General features: G+C 39.7%; 1 protein-coding gene across 1 annotated transcript in view; it reads right to left on the reverse strand.

Moving 5' to 3' along the window:
• The window catches only part of ANKFN1 (ankyrin repeat and fibronectin type III domain containing 1), a 439,591-nt gene extending 414,867 nt beyond the window's left edge, over window positions 1-24,724 (reverse strand). Inside the window, exon 1 of the mRNA XM_074388548.1 lies at window positions 24,577-24,724. The gene's annotated coding sequence lies outside the window, so the exon portion shown is untranslated. The remainder of the gene's footprint in view (window positions 1-24,576) is intronic.
• Window positions 24,725-25,102: the final 378 nt, after the last annotated feature.

Genomic DNA, 25,102 nt, shown 5'->3' on the forward strand with positions numbered 1-25,102 from the left:
CAGCAGAGTCAGGATCCAAATGCAGCAATGCAGATTCAGAGTTGGGAATCTTAACCATCATTCTTTGCTATCCACATGTGGTATCCCCATAGCAGAGACTCATTAAGCGAGGGCGATCATAACAATAATGACAATTATATCTTCATAACACAGTGAAGGCAATTCTAGCATGCATTGTCAATGTATTAATTCAACTAGCAGATTATGCAAAAGTGCTGAGAGCTTGTATAATGCAATGTTCTTCCAAAATGTGAAAAATAAATATCATTTCTCTCTCTATGTACTTCTGTAATACCCCTCTCTGTTATAGTAGCAGCACCTGGTGCCCTGTGGGTATTGAGCAAATGTTTATTAATTTATGGTTCATGGTGATTATAGAACAAAACGATATAAATGTTACTAGTAATATTATCATTGTTATGGATGAGAATTCTATATCACAAAAATGTGCTATTAAAATATTAGTGTATAGAATGGACCTTACAGAGGTCCAGACTGAATGACCTTTCCAAAGTCTAGCAAATTCTAAATTCTGTGTCAGATAGGTAGAGATGTCAGAGCAATTAGTTCTCTTCTGTCCTATAATGGTTCAAGAGGTTTAGTTTGTCTTTGAGGACCAGCATTCTCTGAAAAATTTGTCAAGCCTCTCAGTCTTATTGTCAAGTTTGCCCAATTCAGAAATTTTACAAGGAGATGAAAAACTATCACTTGCCTATGCCTGCTGTCGACGCTTGATATGGTCAGCCTTCAGGAAACCAGTTAACTTCTGTTTGAGAAAGCTTGCAGAACTAGGAACAAAATAATTACTCATGCACAATTTACCAGGCTGCAGTGTTCCAGCCCCTCTTTCCTTTCATGTTAAATTCACTGCCTTAACTAAGTGGCCCTTTGCAAAGCCTGCCTTGTGAATAATAGGCCTTTGATCAGGTTTTGCTTCCTGACAGCTGTACATATAAATGAATGTTTATCCCAATTAAGTAATGAACATTGATTCTTTCTACCTTCTGACTGCAAAGGGGCCCCTCATCTCAAAGTACCTCCATTGTTCTTATGCCATGAGAAATATTTTTCATTTGGAAGAACTCTGCTTGGGGCTGGAGGATGTGCAACTTAGGATGCTTTGGAGAAAAAAAGCCAAACCTGAGGAGGTGCTGAGAACAGATTTTTTTAGAATTTGTTAGCATGCTCTAGTCTGGCCAAGAAAACTGCAACTTTTTTGAACACCTGTGATTATTAGTATGCAAGGTACTTCATGTACATTGTTTCATTTGAACTGAACATTCATCTTCATCTTATGAGTTCCATCCTACAGAGAAGGAAAATGAAGCTAGGGGCTAAATGACTTACTCATGGTTATGTGGCTTGTCAGTGACTGAATCACAATTCAAACAGCCCAATTCTAGGTGCTATATGATGCCACAGTTTTATTTTCCTAATACCTTGGACTCTTATTATCTCTTTCTCATATAGCAGCAACAGTACTGGGTTTGAGGGATGGGTCTGTATCCTGCTAGCTTTATGGCCTTGAATAAGTTCCATATCATCTTTAATCTGGACCTCGTCATCTGCAAAATCGAGATCTACCAGTACCTTCCTGGTTTACCTGACAAGGTTGTTATGAACCTGATTTGCACATAACGTGCTGTACAAAATGTGGCGGGTTATTGGCATGCCGACAAACAGCTTTGTAGCTGGCTCTGTTCCACTCTGACTCTTCCTTTGCTGCTTCCCTTTCCTGACTCTCCAAAAGCAACACTTGGGTCTGCTTTGCCAATAACAGATTTATTTTCATTATTAAGGGGATGATTCTGTCTTGAAGTTGGAACAGAAATGACAAATAAATGTGTTTTCATGGGAATTTCAAATATTCCATTTTTCTCCGGGAACGAAGAAATAGGAGCCAATGGAACAGCAATTAAATCCATAGTTTAAAAACAAATGCTAGTAAGGCACAGATGATATCATGCAATCGTTGGAATTTCTCCTGTTTTCTCAGGCTCGTGGAGCAGGGGCAGCCCTATGAAATCCCTCGCCAGCTGTCAGCGTCTGTTTCAGAAACTGCCACTCCCAAGCATTTCTTTGGCAAATTCCTTTCTCCAACTCAGACCTGTTGTACTTAGCTCCTAGAAAAACCCAGGAAACCATGAGGGGGCTTGGTGCTGCTTCAGCCATTAAGGGCTCCTGCAGTGTCACAGGGGTCTTGCTCCACGTGCTAGTTTCGTGGAAGGGAGACTCATTGATCATGCAACACGAACCATCAACTGAGCTGTGGGTGTTCCCGCAGGTGATATCCACTGGGCCCCTCTAATGCCAGGTGAGTTGACATGCCTATAGGAGATGAGAGGAAACTGTAGACTGTCTAATCAATACCTCTTCTCACATCCACTAAAATCCCTGCATATTTTATCCAGAGAGGAAGCTACTCAAGGGAAAAATTGAAGAAGAGAATGAACTAGATTGAGCAAGTGATTGTTTTCCCAGGGTTCAGAAACCTTCTACCAGAAAAATAGTTTGACAGTTCCTCGAAAAGTGAAACATAGAATTACCATGTAACCCAGCAATTCTACTCCTATATACCCAAATGAATTGAAAACAACCTCTGAAACAAAGTCTCATACACAATGCTCAAATACACAATCTCCAAAAGGTGGAAACAACCCAAATATCCATCAATGGATAGATATACAAATCATGATATATGCACTGAATGATCTCATTTAGCCATAAAAGGAATGGAGTACTGATAAGTGCCAGAAGTGGATGAAACCTACAAACATTATGCTAAGTCAAATAAGTCAGACACAAAAGGTTTTATATATTGTATGATTCTGTTCACATAAAATATCCAAAATAGGTAAATTTATAGAAACAGAAATCAAATTGGTGGTCACCAGGGAATGAAGGGAAGAGAGAATAAGGAGTAACTGCTTAATTGGTAAGAAACTTTATTTTGGAGTGATGAAAATGTTTTGGAAGTGTACAGAGCTGGTGATTGTACAATATTATGAATGTACTAAATACCACTGAATTACTAACTTTAATGTGGCTAATTTTGTGTTCTATGAATTACATGTTTTAAAGAAAAACACTACTAAAAGTCTGCCTCTTCCTTTGAAATGTACAAAAAATAAAGATGAACTGATGAATGAGCAGATGTAAATATGGAATAAAACACAAAAAATACAATGTTAATTGTAGACCCCATGTAGTAGACACATGAGTATTCACTGTAAAAGTCAATGTTTCAATGTGTTAGAAAATTTTCAATAAAACCCTCAGATGTTAAGAAAGTAATAAAACATGTTACTTATCTCAGTAGGCAGTTAGAAAGAAGGTACCAAAATTCTGCTTTCGAGCATGGGTCTTCTGGTCTTTGTCCTGGCTAGGACACGTTTGGGAATTTCTCAGGATAAACTTTTTGGGCTTTGTCCACTGCATGCATTCCTTTCCTCCCCTCCCCTCCTCATCTGCACTTCAAACATCTGTGGATAATGGCAACTTTTCATGATAATAGCTGTGACTTATACACCTCAGTTACTCAGTTACAGGCCAGAGCCTGTGCTAGGTGACTTACATTCATTGTCTCTAATTCTGAAAACACTCAAAGTGAGTTACTGAAGAAAAACCTGCTACAAGGATGAGCAACACCAGATACAAAAGAGTACATAGGTTTCATATAAGTACATTGTATACAAAGTAGGAAAAGAGACAGACAAAATTAATCCATACTGTTTAAAAGGAAAGATGATGCTACTTTTGGGAGGTAGCATTAGAATGACTCATGAATAGGGGTTCTGGGCAGTTTCCCGAAATGGAGACTCATTGAACATGCAATAGGAATCATTAACTGAGCTGTGGCAGTACTATTTTGTTTCTTGATCTAATGTTGATTACACAAGTGTATTTACTTTGTGAAAATCCATTAGGCTATACTATGTGTACCTTTTTATATGTACACTACATATCAATAAAAGTTAAAAAAAGAAATGAATGAAATAGACAAGTAAATTAATAAATAAACCAAAGGTCAATTTATTGAGAAGATTAATTAAAAAGATAAAAAGAAAGTGAAAACATGAGTGATTAATATTAGGAATAAGAAGAGATATAACTACCAATACAGAGAGAGTTAAAATGTTACAGCAGAATATTGTATACAGATTTATCCCAATAGCCTAAAAAATTTTAATGATGTGGATGCTTTTCTAAGAAAATGACTAAAACCAAGATTGCAAGGGAGCAGCAACCAATCACAGAGGTGGCTGCTGTCTGGAGTCTGAACAATAGTGGAATTCACAAATCCCTCTTCTCTTGCTGTGTCTGGAGGCCCAGCAACATGCACTCAGAATGACCAATTAGCAAATGGCTAGAGGCCATTGTTAACGGTGAGTGCCCTGTTCTGCAAGAAACTACAAAACCCTGCCTATAAAAGGTGGTGGAAGTCACTGTGGTTAGAGTCTAAATTCATTTCTTATGAAACCACAGGGCACTGGGACATGTTCTTGTCTTGGTGGCCTTCCCAAGCCCAAGTGTTGCCTAGATTAGACTTGGATAGCTCAAACCTATTGAACAGGTGTGAAGTTACATTGGGAGATGGCTATAGTATTTTTGTTGTAATAGATATCCTTTTATTTAAAATAAAAATAAAAACAAGAAGCCACCTTTTGTCCACTTTACAGGTAGCTGGAAATGTTATCTTTTCATTAGGTAGATTCTTAAAGAAAAGTCAACCCAGTTGACAAGGAAAGAAAGAAATACAATAAATGTTAAGTTTGGAAAATAATTCATTAGTACCTAGGCAGAAGATCATTGAGGATTTTTATTTTATCTGGAAGACCCCAATAAGCCCTAACTTATACTCCAAGGTAAGAGAGAAACTTCAAGCAGGAAGAGACATTGCAGAGGGAATCACAGGGACCAAAGAGAACCAAGGTTTACGGGTTGAGTAGGGGTTGAGCAACCTGAACTTTCTTGGTAAATTCAAAAAGGCAGTTTTTGCAATGAGAGCAAAAGTCAGCCCAGAAATGGGTGCAAAATGAAAGAAAGAAGGGATCCTTCCTTGGAGTGGCTGTGGAGGGGGAGGCTCTTGTGAGGTGTTGGTGGTGTTGGAAAGGAATTTCTATATCGAATATAGAATCAGTCAGAGAAAAGCTTGTTTGTTTAAGGTTAGAGCCTATTTGAAGGATGAAGGGAAGGATCAAGTCAAAAATGTTAAAAATACAAAAAAGAAAATGGAAATTATCAATAGAACAAGATCCTGCTTTCAGGAAGATGAGACAACATGAACTCAAAAGGCAGGTTTGGCTTCGGAGAGGTGGCAGGCTAAAAGAACAACTGTTAACTTCTAAAGTGGGGGTGCATAGTGGCCCCCAAAAGGTATATTTATTTCTTAACCCCTAGTACTCATGAATGTGACGTTATTTGGAAACAGTCATTACAGATATAATTAAGAATCTCCAGATCAGATTATTCTGAATTTAGGATGGGCCCTAAATCCAATAACTGGTGTCCTTATAAGAAAAAAGAGAAGAACGTTTGACACAAGCACAGAGGAGACACACAGGGGAAAGGGCAGGGCCATATAAAGAAGGCGAAAGAGTCTGCAGTCACACAGCCCCATGTGAAGGAACTCCTGGAGCCAACAGAAGCTGGAAGAGGCAAAGAACAATTCTCTTGAGGTTTCTCCCCTAGAGGAAGGGCAATCCTGCCAGGACGCCTTTGTCAGAGGCATTTGAACCAGAGCAACTCCATCTTGAGTAGGGGTGAGGTAAAATGAGGCAGAGACCTACTGGGCTGCATTCCCAGACAGTTAAGGAATTCTAAGTCACAGGATGATGTAGGAGGTCGGCACAAGATACAGGTCATAAAGACCTTGCTGATAAAACAGGTTGCAATAAAGAAGCTGGATAAATCCCACCAAAACCAAGATGGGCATGAGAATGACCCTTGGTCGTCCTCACTACTGCACTCCAATCAGCACATTGACAGTTTACAAATGCCATGGCAATGTCAGGAAGTACCCTACATGGTCTTAAAAGGGGAGGCATGAATAATTTACCCCTTATTCAGCATATCATCAAGAAATAACCACAAAAATGGGCAACCAGCACTCTCTGGCCTGCTCTGTCTATGGAATAGCCATTCTTTTATTTCTTTACTTTTGTAATAAACTTCCTTTCACTTTACCGTATGGACTTGCCCTAAATTCTTTGTTGCTGGAGATCCAAGAATCCTCTCTTGGGGTCTTGGTCCAGACTCCTTTCCAGTAACACCTTCATTCCAGAATTCTGACCTTTAGATCGTGGGAAAACAAATTTCTGTTTTCTAAGCCACCCAGTTTGTGGTAATTTCTTACGGCAGCCCCAGGAAACAAACATACCTTCCAAATTCTAGGTCAAAAATTGACCTAGTAGAGGCAGCAAACCAAGATGCACTGACATACTTCAGAGATGTGCCCTCACTCACTGGTTTGATTAGGTCGCAGTTCCTGGAACACTCATGCCTGTGCCAACCTCTCCCTTAAAAGCACTCTTCATGGTCAAGGTGCTTTCTCAGCTCAGCCTTTGCTTTTCGCTACTCGATAACTGGCATTTTGTGTGCTACCCCAGACTCTCCATCCCCATCACTTTAGATCCAAAGCATTAAATCCTCTGGTCTCTCTCTTTGTGCCACGTAGGTTTATATGAAAAATCCAATTAAATAGGCTAGGAAAAAGTTTTATTATATATGAAACTTCTGCTCCCCAATTTTTATTCAAACAACTGTGTTGTTCTTCATGAGTACCTACACACTTATTTTCATGGTTCGTCTAAATTACTGCTAATTCCTCCCATTTAAATTCAATTTCCTCAATTCCTCATGACTTAATGCACCACCAATTACAGAATAATGAGGCACTAATAATCATTCATTTGAATCATTTTAACTTCCTAGCTTAGATTCATAAGTGGGGGACATTAATTCTATATAGCCAATTCATTAAGAAATTCCCATTCTAGAATCAAAATAAATCATCCAGATTTCAAAGAGGGCTTTAGAAATACATATGCAATGGAGGAATACATTCATTTACTCTGTATGTATTTAACACCTACTCTCTACCAGATATTTTGCCAGGTGTTAGAAATATGTATGTGAATGAGAGGAAGGAGTGTGTGACCTTCAAAAAACTCATCTCATGTATAGTTGGGGAAAAGGCATTTTGTTGAACAATATGAATACAGTACGAAAAAGATTATCCTGCAATGTAAATGGTGCTGCTAAGGAGTCTTAAGAAGGGAGTGTTTCTAGAGAAAGAGTTTGTGGGATTGTGCTGGACAGCTGCTTGCCCTCTGAAACTACCTCCACCTTCTTCGACCTGCTCTATGCTCTGGGGGTGGTGACCTCTTTGGGCACTCGTGCCATCTGCCTTCCAGATGGCTTAGTCCGTGGGAGACAATGGCAAGATATGAGAAGGTGTAAGAGGGACATCTCTCTACCACACTGCAGGTTTGTGGGGGCTGCACCACACTAGGTAAAGCCACTGGTCTACCTAGAGCACTCTGAGGAATCTGGCCAAGTTCCAGCAACTCCTTCCTTCTTTCCACTCCCAGCAGCAGCCTTAGGCTACTTCACCTTCTCATCTCAATTTCCCTGAACACTGCCCACACCTTTGTAAACAGTTCCGTCATTCAACTCCCGTTAACTACTCGTTGGAGTGTGACATCTATTTCCTCCTAGGATCCTGATGGATACTGAGTCAAGGGATGCATCACGGAGGGGCAACCTTTGAACTAAGTCCTGATGGACTGGTAAGGTTTCACCAGGTGCATACAGGTGGGATGGGGTCTCCCAGGCCAAGGTAAAAGAATTATGAAGGCTGGGAAGCTCAGGAGTGCACTGCACATTTGGGCAGTAATAAGAAATACTTGTCTTCACATAGAGAGGTCTGCAGGGAGTGGCAGAAAAGGAAACTGAAAAGCAGCAAGGCCTTAGATGTCACGCTAAGGCTTTGGGGTTTTATCCTCGAAGTGATGAGGAATTCCAAAGACACTGATGGCATTCCAGTGCCTTGCATCTTTAGATGCCCAGGTCTTTCCAGGAAAACTGTATTCCAGAAATGAGAAGCTTGTGTCAATCTCTGCTCCAAATTTAGGCTTTATTAGTTTTGCACTCTTCCCTGCCTGGTAGTTAATAAAATTTACTCGCAGTCGGTAAGCTGAGTAAAGCTGTTGACTTTTTAAAAAATCAAATTACTTCAAAAGCTTTTCTTCTCAGTCCCAATTTATTGGGTCTTCTTTCTACTTATGTATTATGGGGAAAAAAAGGTAAAATTCTTCTTGAGAAATGTCACTGTTTCATCCAATTACAAAAACACTTAGCTAAACGTGACAGCCTTTCATAGATCCTTATAATCTTCATGCTTGATCAGAGCTAAGATTCTTGGCTTAGGCCTTAGGGGAGTGGAAGGGGAGCGGCCAAACACACACCTGGTGGAGGGTAGTTGAGGCTTCATATATGGGCCTGAGAATGAGAGGCCATGAGATACAGGCGGCATCAAGGAAGACAGAAAAGTTCAGAGCAGCACTGTTCAATAGAGATATAATGTAAACCACAAATATGGGGTACAATGTCATTTTAAATATTATAATAAGAACAATCAAAAAAGAAAAAAGAGGTGGAAGCGTTCCAAGTATCCATGGATGGATAAATAGATAAACAAAATGTAGTATATACATGTAAAGGAGTACTATTCAGCCTTAAAAAGGAAGGAAACTTTTTGACACATGTTACAACATGGATGAAACTTGGCAATGTTATGCAAGTGAAAGAAGCCAAGTGCAAAAAAACACAATATGATTCCACTCATACGAGGCACGTAGAGTAGTGAAATTCATAGGGACAGAAAGTAGAATGGTGGTTTCTACTGGTTATGGGAAGGGGACAAAGTTGTTTAATGAGTATAGAGTTTGTAAGAAGAAAACAGTCCTTCAGGTTGGTTGCACAGCAATGTGAATGTAGTTAACACTTTTGAACTGTACACCTAAAAATGGTTAAGATGATGCATGTCATGTTATGCATATTTCCCAATTTTGTCAAAAGCAAAAAGAAACAGGTAAAAATAATTTTAATAATACATTTTATCTAATCTATAATATATAAAATAGTTTTGTTTCAATATGCAATCAATGCAAATCTATTCTGACAGTCTACTTCGATACTAAGTTATTAAATTCTGCTATGTATATGCACACTTATGGCACATCTCAATTTGGATTGGTCACATTACAAATGCTCAGTAGCCCCCTGTGGCTAATGCCTAGCATATTAGACAGCACTGGCACTGAGCACCGAACAGAGGTGGGTGCTCAGCTGGGGTTCTTCTATTTCTTAGAAGTGCACAATGACTTCACCAATGGTGACATTTTTCTAAGCCTCTTTCCTTTAGGAACCTGCCTTTGAGCACTACCACAAATGGGCTGTGATCTAAGTATTTTTTGCAGCACCACACATGGGTGATCTTAAAAGCCATCACAGAACTCTAAGCCAAAAGAGATCAGAAGAGGTCACGGAGCCACCTCTAGTGTCTCAGAGACAATCCTTTGTTGTTACTGTTCCAGCCTTTGTTCTAGCTCTAACCTGTTGGTATGTCATTAAGGTGTGGTCCCAGGCACAGACATACCTCATCTTATTGCCCCACTTTATTGAGCTTTGCAGATATCATATTTTCTACAAATTGAAGGCCTGTGTCAATCCTGCAGTGAGTAAGTCTGCTGGGGACATCTTTCCAACAGCATGTTCTCACTTTGGGTCTCTGCGTCACACTTCGGTAATTCTCAGAGTATTTCAAACTTTTTCATCATTATTATATTTGTTGCAGTGACCTATGATCAGTGATCTGTGATGTTTCTGTAATTGTTTTGGGGTGTCATGAACCGTGACTATATGAGACAGAGAACTTAATTGGTAAATGTACGTGTTCTGACTGCTCCACCAACCAGCTGTTCCCCCATCTCTCTTTGGGCCTCCCTATTCCCTGAGACACAACAATATTGAAATTAAGCCAATGAATAACCCCCAAATGGTCTCTAAATATTCAAGTAAACAAAGAATGGCAAATTTCTCACTTTAAATCAAAAGCTAGAAATGATTAAACTTAGTGAGAAAGGCATATCAGAAGCTGAGATAGGCCAAAAGCTAAGTTCTTTTGCCAAGCTGCAAGACAAGTTGTGAATGCAAAGGAGAAGTTATTAAAGGAGATGAAAACTGTTATTCCTATGAGCACATGAATGACAAGAATGCCAAACAGCCTTATTGCTGATATGGAGAAAGTCATACTCATCTAGATAGAAGATGAAACCAGTGACAACATTCCCTTAAGCCAAAGACTTGTCTAGAGCAAGGCCCTAACTCTCTTCAATTCTGCGAAGGCTGAGAGAGGTAAGGAAGCTGCATAAGAAAAGTTGGAAGCGCAAGTATAGATCAGACAATGAGGGGCAGGGCCAAGATGGCCAACTAGAAATAGTGGCAGTCTGAGGCTCCCATTGAAAAGAACCATAATAAGTGTGTGAATCCTTCACCAGCAACCAAGGGTAACCAGGTTCTCTCATCAGAACTGACTGGGCAGCTGGAGTGATCCATGGAGAGGAAGGAAGAACAGTGTGGTGCTGTGGCCCACCTGAGAACCACACAGAGCAGGGGAGCCCACCCCCAGCCAAGAGAGGCGGTCAATGAATGTGCTACCCAGCTGGGCAAACCAAGCTTTTTCCACAGAACTGTGCAATGCACAGACTGGAAGATCCCACTCGTAAACTCACATTACCGGGCCTAGTGTCCCAACCCTGGAACTGCACAGATTCTCAACAAACATCCTCTCAGCTGAAATCTGCTGAAGCCTACTTAGCTCCCTCAGGATGGTGATGTGGGGGGGAGTGGCCAGCACTACAGCTGTGGCTGCCTGCTGTCTAAGCCCTTTGAGCTCCTTGTGGGAGGGACAGCAGCCAGTACTGGGACTCACAACTGCCTAACATGCTAAGCCCTCTGGGCAGGGAAAGGGTGGCATCTATTTCTGTAGCTCCAGGGTGCACTTTTCCCCTGCTGGGGCTAGGCAGGCTGGATGGCTCGGTCCCAAGATATGTCCTCCACAGCCCAACATACCAGCTGTAGCAGATTGTGGCCAGAATGCCTCTTCAGGCTTGACCCTGACTCATCCTTCCTCATTGGGCAGGGCTTCCCTGCAGAAACCCCAATAACTCCAGCCAGAAGCTCAGGGACAGAACCCAGATCTCCCTGGGCCTGAGCTCCTAGTAGGAGGAGTGGCCTCAGTCTCTGAGGACCAGCAGACTTAGCCTTTCCTCCTGGAAGTCTGAAGGAATCTGGCCAGGCCAAATGAGTGGGTTTCCCTTGAGTGTGGCACACCACTTCCACCAAGGGACAGTCAAAGTGCTTCATTAAATGGGTCCTACTCCCCATGCCACCCAACTGGGTGAGACCATCTGACAGGGGTTGTCAGATACCCTATTTTACTGGCATCATGTTGGTCGGAGATTCCAGAAAAAGAAGTAGGCAATCATCTTTGCTATTCTCCAGTCTCCTTGAGAGACATCTCCAGGCACGGGAGTGAACCAGATAAATAGGGCCTGAAGTGAACCCCCACCAAACCACAGCAGCCCTGCAGAAGAGGGACGTGACCATTGAAAGAAAAACAAGCAAACAGAAAGCAACAAAAACAGCACAACATCAACAACAAGAACAAAAGCCCCCACAAAAACTCCATCCAAGGGTCACCAGCCTCAAAGATCAAAACTAAACAAGCTCATGAAGGTGAAAAAGAATCAACAAAAAAATACTGAAAACCCAAAAGGCCAGAATGCCTCTTCTCCTCCAAATGATTGCAATATCTCTCCAGCAAGAGTACAGAACTGGATGGAGAATGAGATGGATGAATTGACAGAAGTAGGCTTCAGAAGATGGATAATAAAAAACAACACTGAGGTAAAGGAGCATGTTCCAACCCAATGCAAAGAAGCCAAGAACCTTAATAAAAGGTTAGAGAAACTGCTAAATAGAATGACCAGTTTAGAGAAAGAAAAATAAGTCATCTGATGGAGCTGAGAAACACAGCATGAGAACTTTGTGAAGCATACACAAGTATCAATTCCCAAATTGACCAAGTAGAAGAAAGGATATAAGAGTTTAAAGACCACCTTGCTGAAATAAGGTATGCAGACAATACTAAAGAATAAAAAGAAATGAACAAAGCCTCCAAGAGATATAAGATTTCATAAAAGACCAAACCTATTACTGATTGGAGTACCTGAAGGGGGACAGGGAGAATGGAAAAAAGCTGGAAAATACACTTCAGGAGAACTTACCCAGGAGAACTTCCCCAACCTAGCAAGCCAACATGTAAACTCAGGAAATACAGAGAATACCACTAAGATACACCACAAGAAAATCAACCTGAAGACATATAATCATCAGATTTTTCAAGGCTGAAACGAAGGGGAAAATGTTAAGGGCAGCCAGACAACCAAGAGAATGTGAAAAAAATTTTGCAATCTGCCCATCTGACAAAGGGCTAATACCCAGAATCTACAAAGAACTTAAACAAATTTACAAGAAAAAAACAATCCCATCAAAAAGTGGGTGAAGGATATTAACAGACACTTTTCAAAAGAAGACATTTATGCAGCCAACAAACATATGAAAAAATTCTCATCATCATTGTTCATTAGAAAAATGCAAATCAAAACCACATTGAGATACCATCTCACACCAGTTAGAATGGCAATCATTAAAAAATCTGGAGACAACAGATGCTGGAGTGAATGTGGAGAAATAGGAATGCTTTTACACTGTTGGTGGGAGTGTAAATTAGTTTAACCATTGTGGAAGACAGTGTGGTAATTCCTCAAGGATCTAGAAATAGAAATATCATTTGACCCAGCAATCCCATTACTGGCTATATATCCAAAAGATTATACATTGTTCTATTATAAAGACACACGTGAGTCTCCCTCTCTGGATCATTTCCCATGGCAATGTGGGAGCTGTCCCTCTCTCTCTGCCTAATAAACCACTCTCTTCTAAAAAAATAAAAAATAAAAAATAAATAAAGACACATGCACACATATATTTACTGTGGCACTGTTTACAATAGCAAAGACTTGGAACCAACCCAAATGCCTATCAATGATAGACTGGATAAAGAAAATGTGGCACATATATACCATGGAATACTGTGTGGCCATAAAAATGGATGAGTTCAGGTCCTTTGCAGGGACATGCATGAAGCTGAAAACCATCATTCTCAACAAACTGACACAAGAACAGAAAACCAAACACTACATGTTCTCACTCATAAATGGATGTTGAACAATGAGGACATGTGGACACAGGGAGGGGAACATCACACACTGGGGCCTGTTGGGGGGTGGGAGAGCTAGGAGAGGGATAGCAGGGGGTGGGAGGATTGGGGAGGGATAACATTAGGAGAAATACCTAATGTAGATGACAGGAAGATGAATCCAGCAAACCACCATGGCATGTGTATACCTATGGAACAATCCTGCATGTTCTGCACATATACCCCAGAACTTAAAGTATAATAATAAAAAAAAAAATGTTAAGGGCAGCCAGAGAAAAAGGCCAGGTCATCTACAAAGGGAAGCCCAACAGACTAACCGTGGACCTCTCAGCAGAAACTCTACAAGTCAGAGGAGCTTGGGGGCCAATATTCAACATTCTTAAAGAAAAGAATTTTCAAAGAAGAATTTCATACCCAGCCAAGCTAAGCTTCATAAGTGAAAGAGAAATAAAATTCTTTCCAGACAAGAAAATACTGAGGGATTTCATAACCACTAGGCCTGTCTTGCAAGAGCTCCTGAAAGAAGCATGAAGCATAAATATAGAAAGGAAAAACCAGTACCAGCCACTGCAAAAACACACCAAAATATAAAGACCAATGACACTATGAAGAAACTACATCAACTAATGTTCAAAATAACCAGATAGCATCATGATGACAGGACCATATTCACACATAACAATACTAACCTTAAATGTTCCAATTAAAAGACACAGACTGGCAAATTAGATAGTCTAGACCCATTGGTGTGCTGTATCCAAGAGACTCATCTCATGTGCAAAGACACACATGGGCTCAAAATAAAGGGATGGAGAAAAATTTATCAAGAAAATAAAAAGCAGGGATTACAATCCTACTCTCTGAAAAAACAGACTTATTAAAACCAACAAAGATCAGAAAAGACAAAGAAGAGCATTATATAATTGTAAAGGGAAACAATTCAACAAGAAAAGCTAACTATTCTAAATATATTGCACTGAATACAGGAGTACACATATTTATAAAACAAGTTTTTAGACACATACAAAGAGACTTAGATTTCCCCAGAATAATAGTGGGAGACTTTAACACCCAACTGCCAATATTAGTCAGATCAATGAGACAGAAAATTAACAAGGATATTTAGGACTTGAACTCAGCTTTGGATCAAGTAGACCTAATAGACATCTACAGAACTCTCCACCACAAATCAATAGAATATACATTCTTCTCAGCACCACATGGTACTTATTCTAAAATCAACCACATAATTGGAAGTAAAACACTCCTCAGCAAATGCAAAAGAACTGAAATCACAGCAAATAGTCTCTCAGACCACACTGCAATCAAATTAGAACTCAGGATTAAGAAACTCACTCAAAACTACACAACTACATGGAAATGTTTTTAAAAAACGTGCTCCTAAATGACTCCTGGGTAAATAATGAAATTAAGGCAGAAATCAAGAAGCTCTTTGAAACCAGTAAGAACCAAAAGGCATTGTACCAGAACCTCTGGGACACAACTCAAGCAGTGTTAAGAGGGAAATTTCTTGCACTAAATGCTCACATCAGAAAGCTAAAAGATTTCAAATCGATATCCTAACATCTCCAAGAAGTAGAGAGGCAAGAGAAAACTAATCCAAAAGCTAGCAGAAGACAAGTAATGACTAAGATTAGAGGAGCACTGAAGGAGATAGATACATGAAAAAAACCCTCTATCATAAAATGAATCATTAATCCAGGAGCTGCTTTTTGAAAAATTTAACAAAATAGATAGACTGTTAGTGAGACTAATAAAGAAGAAAAGAGAGGAGAATCAAATAGACACAATAAAAAATGATACAGGGCATATCACCACTGACCCCACAGAAATACAAACTACCATCTGAGAATACTATAAACACCTCTATGCAAATAAACTAGAAAATCTAGAAGATATGCATAAATTTCTGGACACATACACCCTCCCAAGACTAAACCAGGAAGAAGTTGAATCCCTGAATAGACCAATAACATGTTCTGGAATTAAGGCAGCAATTAACAGCCTACCAACCAAAAAAAGCCCAGGACCAGACAGATTCACAGCTGAATTCTTCTAGAGGTACAAAGAGGAGCTGATACCATTCCTTCTGAAACTATTCCAAACAGTTGAAAAGGAGGGACTCCTCCCCAACTCATTTTATGAAGCTAGCATCATGCTAATACCAAAACCTGAAGGAGACACAAGAAAAAAAAAGAAAACTTCAGGCCAATATTCCTGATGAACATCAATGTAAAAACCCTCAATAAAATACTGGCAAACTGAATCCAGCAGCACATGAAAGAACTTACACATCATGATCAAGTTGGCTTCATCCCAGGGATGCAAAGCTGGTTCAACATACACAAATCAATAAAAGTAATCCATCATATAGACAGAACCAAAGACAAAAAACACATGATTATCTCAATAGATGCAGAAAAGACCTTTTGTAAAATTCAACATCTCTTCATGTTAAAAACTCTCAATAAACTAGGTATTGATAGAAAATATCTCAAAATGGTAAGAGCTGTTTATGACAAACCCACAGCCACTATTATGTTAAATGGGCGAAAGCTCAAAGCATTCCCTGTGAAAACTGTTACAAGACAATTTACCCTCTCTTACCAATCCTATTCAACACAGTATTTGAAGTTCTAGCCAGGGGAATCAGGCAAGAGAAAGAAATAAAGGGTATTCAGATAGGAAGATAGCAAGTCAAGTTGTCTCTGTTTGCAGATGGAGTGATTTTCTATTTAGAAAATGTCATAATCTCAGCTCTAAAACTTCTTAAACTAAAAAGTAACTTCAGCAAAGTCACAGCACACAAAATCGATGTGCAAAAACACAAGCATACCTTTACAGCAACACTAGACAAGCAGAGAACCAAATCACGAACGAAATCCCACTCACAATTGCTAAAAAAAGAATAAAATACCTAGGAATAAAGCTAACAAGGAATGTGAAGGAATTCTTCAAGGAGAACTACAAACTACTGCTCAAGGAAATAAGAGAGGACACAAACAAATGGAAAAATATTCCATCCTCATGGATAGGACGAATCAATATCATGAAAATGGCCATACTGCCCAAAGTAACTTATAGATTTAATGCTATTCCCATCAAACTACCATTTGCATTCTTCACAGAGCAGAAAAAACAATTTAAATTTCATATGAAATCAAAGAAGAACCCGTATAGCCAAGATAATCCTAAGCAAAAAAAAAAAGAAAAAAAAACAAAGCTGGAGGCATCATGCTACCTGACATCAAACTATACTACAAGCCTACAGTAATGAAAGCATCATGATACTGGTATCAAAACAGAAATATAGACCAATGGAACAGAATAGAAACCTCAGAAAACCATACATCTACAACCATCTGATCTTCAACAAATCTGACAAAAACAAGCAACAGGGAGAGGATCTCCTATTCAATAAATAGCGCTGGGAAAACTAGCTAGCCATATGCAGAAAACTGAAACTGGACACCTTTCTTACATCTTATACAAAAATTAACTCAAGATGTATTAAAGACTTAAATGTAAAACCATAAAAACCCTAGAAGAAAATCTAGGCGATACCACCTAAGATATAGGCATAGGCCAAGACTTCATGACAGAAATGCCAAAAGCAATTACAACAAAAGCCAAAATTGACAAATGGGATCTAATTAAACTAAAGAGCTTCTGCACAGCAAAAAAAAAAAAAAACTAGCATCAGAGTGAACAGGCAACCTACAGAATGGGAGAAAATTTTTTCAATCTACCCATCTCTTACAAAGGTCTAATATACAGAATTTACAAGGAACTTAAAGAAATTTACAATTATAAAAAAAAATCAAAAAGTGGGCAAAGTATATGAACAGACACTTCTCAAAAGACGACATTTACATGGTCAACAAACACACGGAAAAAAAAAAGCTCAACATCACTGATTATTTAAGAAATGCAAATCAAAATCACAATGAGATACCAACTCATGCCAGTTAGAATGGTGATTATTAAAAAATCAAGAAACAACAGACGCTGGTGATACTGTGGAGAAATAGGAACTCTTATGCTGTTGGTGGGAATTTAAATTAGTTTAACCATTCTGGAAGACAGTATGGCTATTCTTCAAGGATCTAGAAATACCATTTGGCCCAGCAATCCCATTGCTGAGTATATACCAAAAGGATTATAAATCATTCTACTATAAAGACATATGCATACATATGTTTATTGCAGCATTATTTACAATAGCAAAGTCATGGAACCAACCTAAATGCCCATCAATGATAGGCTGGATGAAGAAAATGTGGTACATATATACCAGGAAATACTACACAGCCATAAAAAGGAACAAAATCATGACCTTTGCAGGGACATGGATGAATCTGGAAGCCATCGTCCTCAGCAAACCAATAAAGGAATAGAGAAAAAAACACTTCATAGTTTCACTCATAAGTGGGAGATGAACAATGAGAACACATGGACACAGGAAGCAGAACAACATCTAGCAGGGCCTGTTGAGGGGTGGGAGGCAAGGGGAAGGTACTTAGAGGATGGGTCAATAGGTACAGCGAACCACCATGGCACATGTATATTTATGTAACAAACCTACTCATTCTGCACCTGTATCTCAGAACTTAAAGTAAAAAAGAAAAGCCAGAAGCTAGCAGAGGTTGGTTCAAGAGGTTTTAGGAAAGAAGCTGCCTTCATAACATAAATGTGCAAGATGACGCAGCAAGTGCTGACGTAGAAGCTGTAGAAAGTTATCCAGAAGATCTAGCTCAGATCATTGATGAAGGTGGCTACACCAAACAACAGATTTTCTATGCAGATGAAACAGCCTTTTATTGAAAAAAGGTTATCAACTAGGACTTTCATAGATGGAGAGGAAAAGTCAATGTCTGGCTTCAAAGCTTCAAAGGACAGACTGACTCTCTTGTTAGAGACCAGTGCAGCTGGCAACTTTAAGTTGAAGTCATTGCTCATTTACCATTCCAGAACACCCAGGGCCTTTAAGAGTTATAGTAAATATACTCTGTTTGTGCTATGTAAATGGAAAAATAATGCCTAGATAGCAGACAGCACACCTATGTACAGAATGGCTTACTAAATATTTTAAATCCACTGTTGAAAACTACTGCTCAAAAAAGATTTATTTCAAAATATTACTGCTCACTGACAATGCATCTAGTTATTGAAGAGCTCTTACAGAGATCTACAAGGGAATTAATGTCGTTTTCATGCCTACTAACATAGCATTCATTCTGCAGCCCACAGACCATGGAGTTATTTTAACACTTTTTTTTTTTGAGATGGAGTCTTTGTTGCCCAGGCTGAGTGCAGTGGCACAATCTTGGCTCACTGCAACCTCTGCCTCCTAGGTTCAAGTGATTCTCCTGCCTCAGCCTCCCAAGTAGCTGGGACTGCAGGTGTGTGGCATCAGGCCTGGCTATTTTTTGTATTTTTAGTGAAGATTGGGTTTCACCATGTTGGCCAGGCTGGTCTCGAACTTCTGTCCTCAAGCAATCAGCCTCTCAAAGTGCTGGGATTACAGGCATGAGCCACCGTATCTGGACTTGACAAGTCTTATCATGTTAGAAATACACTTCTTAAGGTTACAGCTTCTATAGGTAATAATTCCTCTGATGAAGCTTGACAAAGCATTTCAAAAGTTTTCTGGAAAGGAGTCCCTATTCTAGATGCTATTAGGAACATTTTTGATTCATGGGGGAAGGTAAATGTATCATTAACAGGAGTTTTGAAGAAGCTGATTGGATCCCTCATAGATGACTTTGGGGGATTCAAGCCTTCAGTGGAGAAAGTAACTGCAGATGTGGAGGAAAGAGCAAGAGAACTAGAATTAGACATGGAACCTAAAGGTGTGACTGAATTGCTGCAAATGCATGGTAAAGCTTGAGTGGATGAGGAGTTGTTTCTTATGGACGAGCAAAGAAAGTGGTTTCTTAAGATGGAATTTAATCCTAGTGAAGATGCTGTGAACATTGCTGAAATGACAACAAAGGATTTTGAATATCGCATAAACTTGGTTGATAAAGCAGTGGTAGGGTTTGAGAGAACTGATTCAAATTATGACACAAGTCCTGCAGTGGGCAAAATGCCATTAAACAAAATATCACACTACAGATAAATGTTTTGTGAAAGAGTCGATCAATGCAGTAAACTTCATTGTTATCTTGTTTTTTAAAAATTGCCCATTTATCTATTTTTGTTTTTATTGCATTTGCTTTCGGAGTCTTCATTATAAATTCTTTGCCTAGGCAAATGTCCAGAAGAGTTTTTCCTAGGTTTTCTTCTAGGGTTTTTATAGTCTCAGGTCTTACATTTAAGTCTTAATTTATCTTGTGTTAATTTGTTATATATGGTGAGAGATAGGGATCCAGTTTCATTCTTCTGCATATGTCTAGCCAGTTTTCCCAGCACCATTCGTTGGACAGATTGCCCCATCTCCATTGCTTATTTTTGTCAACTTTGTCAAATGTCAGTTTGTTGTAGGTATATGGCTTTATATTTGGGTTCTCCTGTCCCATTGATCTGTGTTCCTATTTTTGCATCAGAACAATGTTGTTTTAGTTACTGCAGCCTTGTAGTATAATTTGAAGTCAGGCAATGTGATCCCTTTGGCTTTTTTCTTTTTTCTTAGGATTATTTTGGCTATTCGGGGTCTTTTTGGTTCCATATGAACTTTAAAATTGTTTTTTCTTATTTTGTAAAAAATTATGTTAGTAATTTGATAAGTATTGTGTTAATTTGTAGATCGCTTTTAGCAGTATGGGACTTAATTAAAATAAAAAGATTCTGCACAGCAAAAGAAAAAAATCAACAGAGTAAACAGACAACTAACAAAATGGAAGAAAAAATTTGAAAATTATGCTTCTGACAAAGGACTAATATCCAGAATCTACAAGGAATTGAAGCAACATGTAAAAAGAAAAGCATTAACAACTGGGTAAAGAACATGAATGGATATTTCTCAAAAGAGGAAATATAAGCAGCTAAAAAACATGAACAAATGCTAAACATCAATAATTGTCAGAGAAACACAAATTAAAGCCACAATGAGATATCATCTTATGCTAGTCAGAATGGCTATTATTAAAAAAGTAAAACAACTACAGAGGTTGATATAGATATGGAGAAAAGGAATGCTTATGCATTGTTGGTGGGAATGTAAATTATTTCAACCTCTATGAAAAACAGTATGGAGATTTCTCAAATAACTAAAATAGAACTACCATTTGACCCAGCAATCCCACTACTGAGCATCTACCCAAAAAGGAGAAATCATTATATAAAAAGACACCTGTACGCATATGTTAATTGCAGCATTATTCACAACCACAAAGTCATGAAACCAACCTAAGTAAGTGTCCATCAGTGATTGACTGGATAAAGAAAATGTGGCATGTGTGTGTGTGTGTGTGTGTGTGTGTGTATGAAATATATACATATATTTCATATATATGTTATACATGATTAAGAATGCAGACTCTGGAGCTAGACTGCTTAGGGTCAAATTGTGGTCCTACAACTTTCAAGTGGCATGAGACCGTTTTCTTTCCTGCAATGCTTTCTTACCCACTGGCGGGCATACATGAGACCCCATCTATTCTCTGGCATAACTTCCTTGTTTCTCAAGTTTTAAACCTGTAAAAGGGATATAATAATAGTGCATACCACATAGGGTTGCTGTGAGGATGAAATGAAACAATGTAGATGGAACACTTAAAGCACAGTCAACACACAGCAAGCCCTAGGTAAGTGGAAGCTGTCATTATTAAATGAGAGATAGGAATGCATGCAGTGAATAAAGCTGAAACTACACTTGCCCTTTTGGAGTATAATTTTTCAGAAAAGCTGGACCTTAAACCAATAATACACTAAAGATTGAGAAGTGTTATCATATAGAAAGTCCTCCTGATGTCTTGCTTAAATACTACCCTTTAAAAGCCTCTTATCCTCTCCTTAGTGGACAAAAGCTTTATTCTTTTTCGCAGGCCACAGGCACACCATTTCTCCTGGTCTGTCCATCCTACGCATCCTTTCCTTCCTGAACCACTGCCCCACCACTTCCACTTGAAATCACACTCAGATCAGAGTCTAGCTTCCAGCAACTCCCCAGTTTTGTAAAGCAGTGCTTCTCCTAATAAGCCTTTGCAGGCTGAAAAAGTCAGTAAAGCTTCTTAAATCACATTTATCAAACCCACTTCTATATGGCAGGAAAGTCTTGCTCCCAAGACACTGTTATTTCCCACTTGTGCAGGTCAGGGTGGGCAAATGCATGCTGAGCTGCTGTGCAGTTGCCACTGGGCACTCTTGGCCTTTGGACAAATCATTATTGAATGAATAAAAGAGATTAGCACTGAAGCAATTTATAAGTAAGTTACCTAGGAGGTCAGGAAAGCACAGATTAATCTCCAAATGGATAAGATACAAAAGAGGAGGAAATAAAAGAAAACTTGAAAAAATTGTGCTCACAGCAGGTAGAAACTGAAAAAGAAGTATTCTACAAATCTGATTTGATAGAGGTTGACATTTAGAAACTCTTATGCCCTGTCTAGCCTCCATCACTAAAGTACATGCACTTAGGAGATCATTATAGGGCAGTGGAAACCAAAAAACATGTTCCCTTTTATTCCTCTGATTACTTTTGCTAGCGTTCACCTTCCCCAAAACCCCAAACCCACTCTGCCAGACATTAGCTTCAAATCCTGCCCAAGAAGTGGGCTTAGCTCTCTGCTGGCTTTGTTAGGGGAGGGAAGGAAGACCATGGGCCCAAGGCACCAGCCAGGATTGAGCTCTAGGGCTTGGAAATATTCTAGGCTGGCTTCCCCTCCTGCAAATCCTGGCTCATGATTTTCAGGTGCCCTGGTACAGGAGAGAGGTTTTCTACCTTTCCTTTCTTTATCCTTTACAGGGACGGAAATGAGAGGCTGCTGAGCTTGATTTCCTCGTGCCTGTCACGGACACAGTGAAGACACCTGGGAAGCTGCAGGCTTGTCCTGTGGAGCATAAGGCTGCTTGGTTCACTAGGACTCAAAGCAAGCTTTAAAATAGAGGACTAATACCATTTTACAGCTCCTAATTTAGGGAGAGAAAAAATAAAGAATCTAATGTGCATCAGGCTCTAGATAATTGGTATTTATCTGGACCATATTATTGATGATTTTGGAAAATAGAAACACATGAAAAACCACAAAAATATTCATATTTTCTTATCTCAGTAATATCAATGTGGAGACTTCATCCCCCCAGGAAGTAAAAACGCTTTGGGCACAGAAATATTTATAAGTAGCATTACAATTATGAAACAAACTATAAGCAATTTATATCCAACAAGTGCTAAACAGATTACAGCATGTCCATATCAGGTATTAATTCATTCAATACAACCAAAATTGATAATCTACATGAAAGTCGTACTGGAATAAGGGAAAGTATTATGGACTAATACTGGGAAAGAAAACAAATATGTTTATCTGAACCATACAACTGTGTAAAAAATGTATATATATGGACAGATTGGGAGATAGCACAGGGAAAAATCAGAGGCACTAAGGGGGTGAAATTAGGAGAAGGTCTAAACACTGTAACGTTTCTGCAATGCATTAATAGTAACAGGAAAAAAAAAGTAACAAATCACAGGCATTAGATTATTCACGTTGCCCCATTTTGTTGGCTTTTCTTGGGTTGCTTAAATTAGGTCTTCTCAACCTCTCTGCCAAAGCACACCAGTGTGTCATGGAAGGGTCTAGATACCATGCTGGCCCCAAGCACTGAGCCCTGCCCACTTGGACAGTCACTTGAGCCCTCTTGCTACTCATCACCTGCTTTGAACAGCTTTCTGTTTACCCTCGTGCGTCACGGTAGAAGAAAGTGTGGAGAAAACTGTCTCAGTGAAAGGATTCCTTGTAGAAGACAGAAGCTTCCTTCCTTTCCCCAGTTCCCATCCTCTAGTTCATATTTCATTGTATGTCCCATAGCAACTTGGGAGCTGGAGCCCTGACCTTCCTGCATAACGGCATTCAGTTGTGCATCCAAGCATCTGGCCAACCATGCCACTCCCGGCCAAGTCCCAGCACAGAGTGCCTCAGATTCTCCAACCCTCACTACGCACAGCTGCTCAAAGCCAGCTCTAAGGACAAGCAAAGTGCCCCTCCCAGGCTCCCACCTTCTTTCCCCTTTCCCTTTCTCTTGGCGATGAACCAGTATGCATTTACCGCGGATTCCCAAATACCTAAACATTCAGCGTGACGTGCCGAGAAACATTAAAGCCTCTGAAGAAAGAAATAAGCAGGACAGGGAGGGGGTCCTGTGTCTTCAGACAACCAGGATACAGGCAACTTTATGACCAGACACACTTTTGCTCAGCACAAAATTTGGCATCAGTATCAACAATTGCCCAAAGGTATACAGCACTTTCTTATGCTAAGACAACTTGCTGCTGGCTGCAAAAGTGCTTTACAGTAAAATCATTCTTCCCTATCTCCTTTCAACTTCAATCCATACAACGTTCACAGATAGCAAATTTCAGGGCTTAATTTTAAAAAATGGAAAGAAAAAAACTTTCCCGTAGTTCAAAACAGGTGTCAATGCGGAAAGACCTCGTTGTTTTCCCCAGGCTGAGAGGATGGGTAAAATGCAATCCATGCTTTTCCATGCCCAGGCTGCGTTTTTTGAACACATTTAACATTGACAATTGAGAGGTTAAATCATGTTGGATGTGGTGCTGTTTACTACAGACAACCCTAGCTGAGAACCACAGATACAAAAGTCCCCCTCATCTTTTTGCAGCTAGAGGGATGTAAATGCCCCTCCAGATTAAGGAGCTTGGTGGCAAAGAAACAGAGATCCACACAGCTGCAAAAGAAACTTAGAAAAGAAACCCTCTAGGGAGTTCTTTCACCTGGGAAAGCTCTTCTGGGTAGTGCTGTCTTTCTGCCATGCAGCCCACTTTAAAGACTGAAGAAGAGGAGGGGGGAAAAAAGAGAAAGAAAATATTTCCCACCTGCTGATTATATTTTTTATGATCTGCAGAGAAAATGCAAGTGCGTGTGGGCACACTCCTGTACCTCCTTTGGAAGAGGAGGACAGATTGCAAATACAATTGTTAATTGCTCCTAGCCCCAACCCACACACGTATGCCCATCTCACAGCTGAGACCCCTTCTCAGCATTCCTTTCCCAGATGCAAAGAAATCATAAAATGCTACTCACATGCGGCAGTCTCAGCCTCCCTTTACCTCTTCCCAGCCTGTGCACGGGCTCCAGTCGCTGCTGCTGCTGTGGCTGCTGCTTTTCCTTTTGCAAATGAAACAAACCTTCATCGACAGAGACGGTTTTCCTCTGGGCTGCTTTGTCTGAGATTCCCCAGATGAACACCAACTCGTTTATGTCATTATCCGGGTTTGATAGCTCCCCTAACACAGGCAGGGCTTTGGGGCTGTTAGCTTCCACCGGCTGGGCTTCTGGTGAGAGAAACAACAGACCTGAAACTGACAACTGATCGCATCAAAACACTCCAGGGGATGGCAACCCAAGACTATGAAGTAACACATTAGCTAACAATGATACCATACAAAGCCGTAGATCATCTGTCTACCATTGGCATTGTGAGCCTACCTAAGTTGAAGAAACATTATTTATGAACTTACAGCATCCAGAATGGCTCCAGGTAAAGCCATATAGACGTAGTGTCATAGAAGGATTCTGCAACCTTCAGACGTGTTCAACATTGTGGAAA

This window comes from Saimiri boliviensis, chromosome 17 (assembly GCF_048565385.1).
Source record: "Saimiri boliviensis isolate mSaiBol1 chromosome 17, mSaiBol1.pri, whole genome shotgun sequence".
NCBI classification, from domain to species: Eukaryota; Metazoa; Chordata; class Mammalia; order Primates; family Cebidae; genus Saimiri; species Saimiri boliviensis.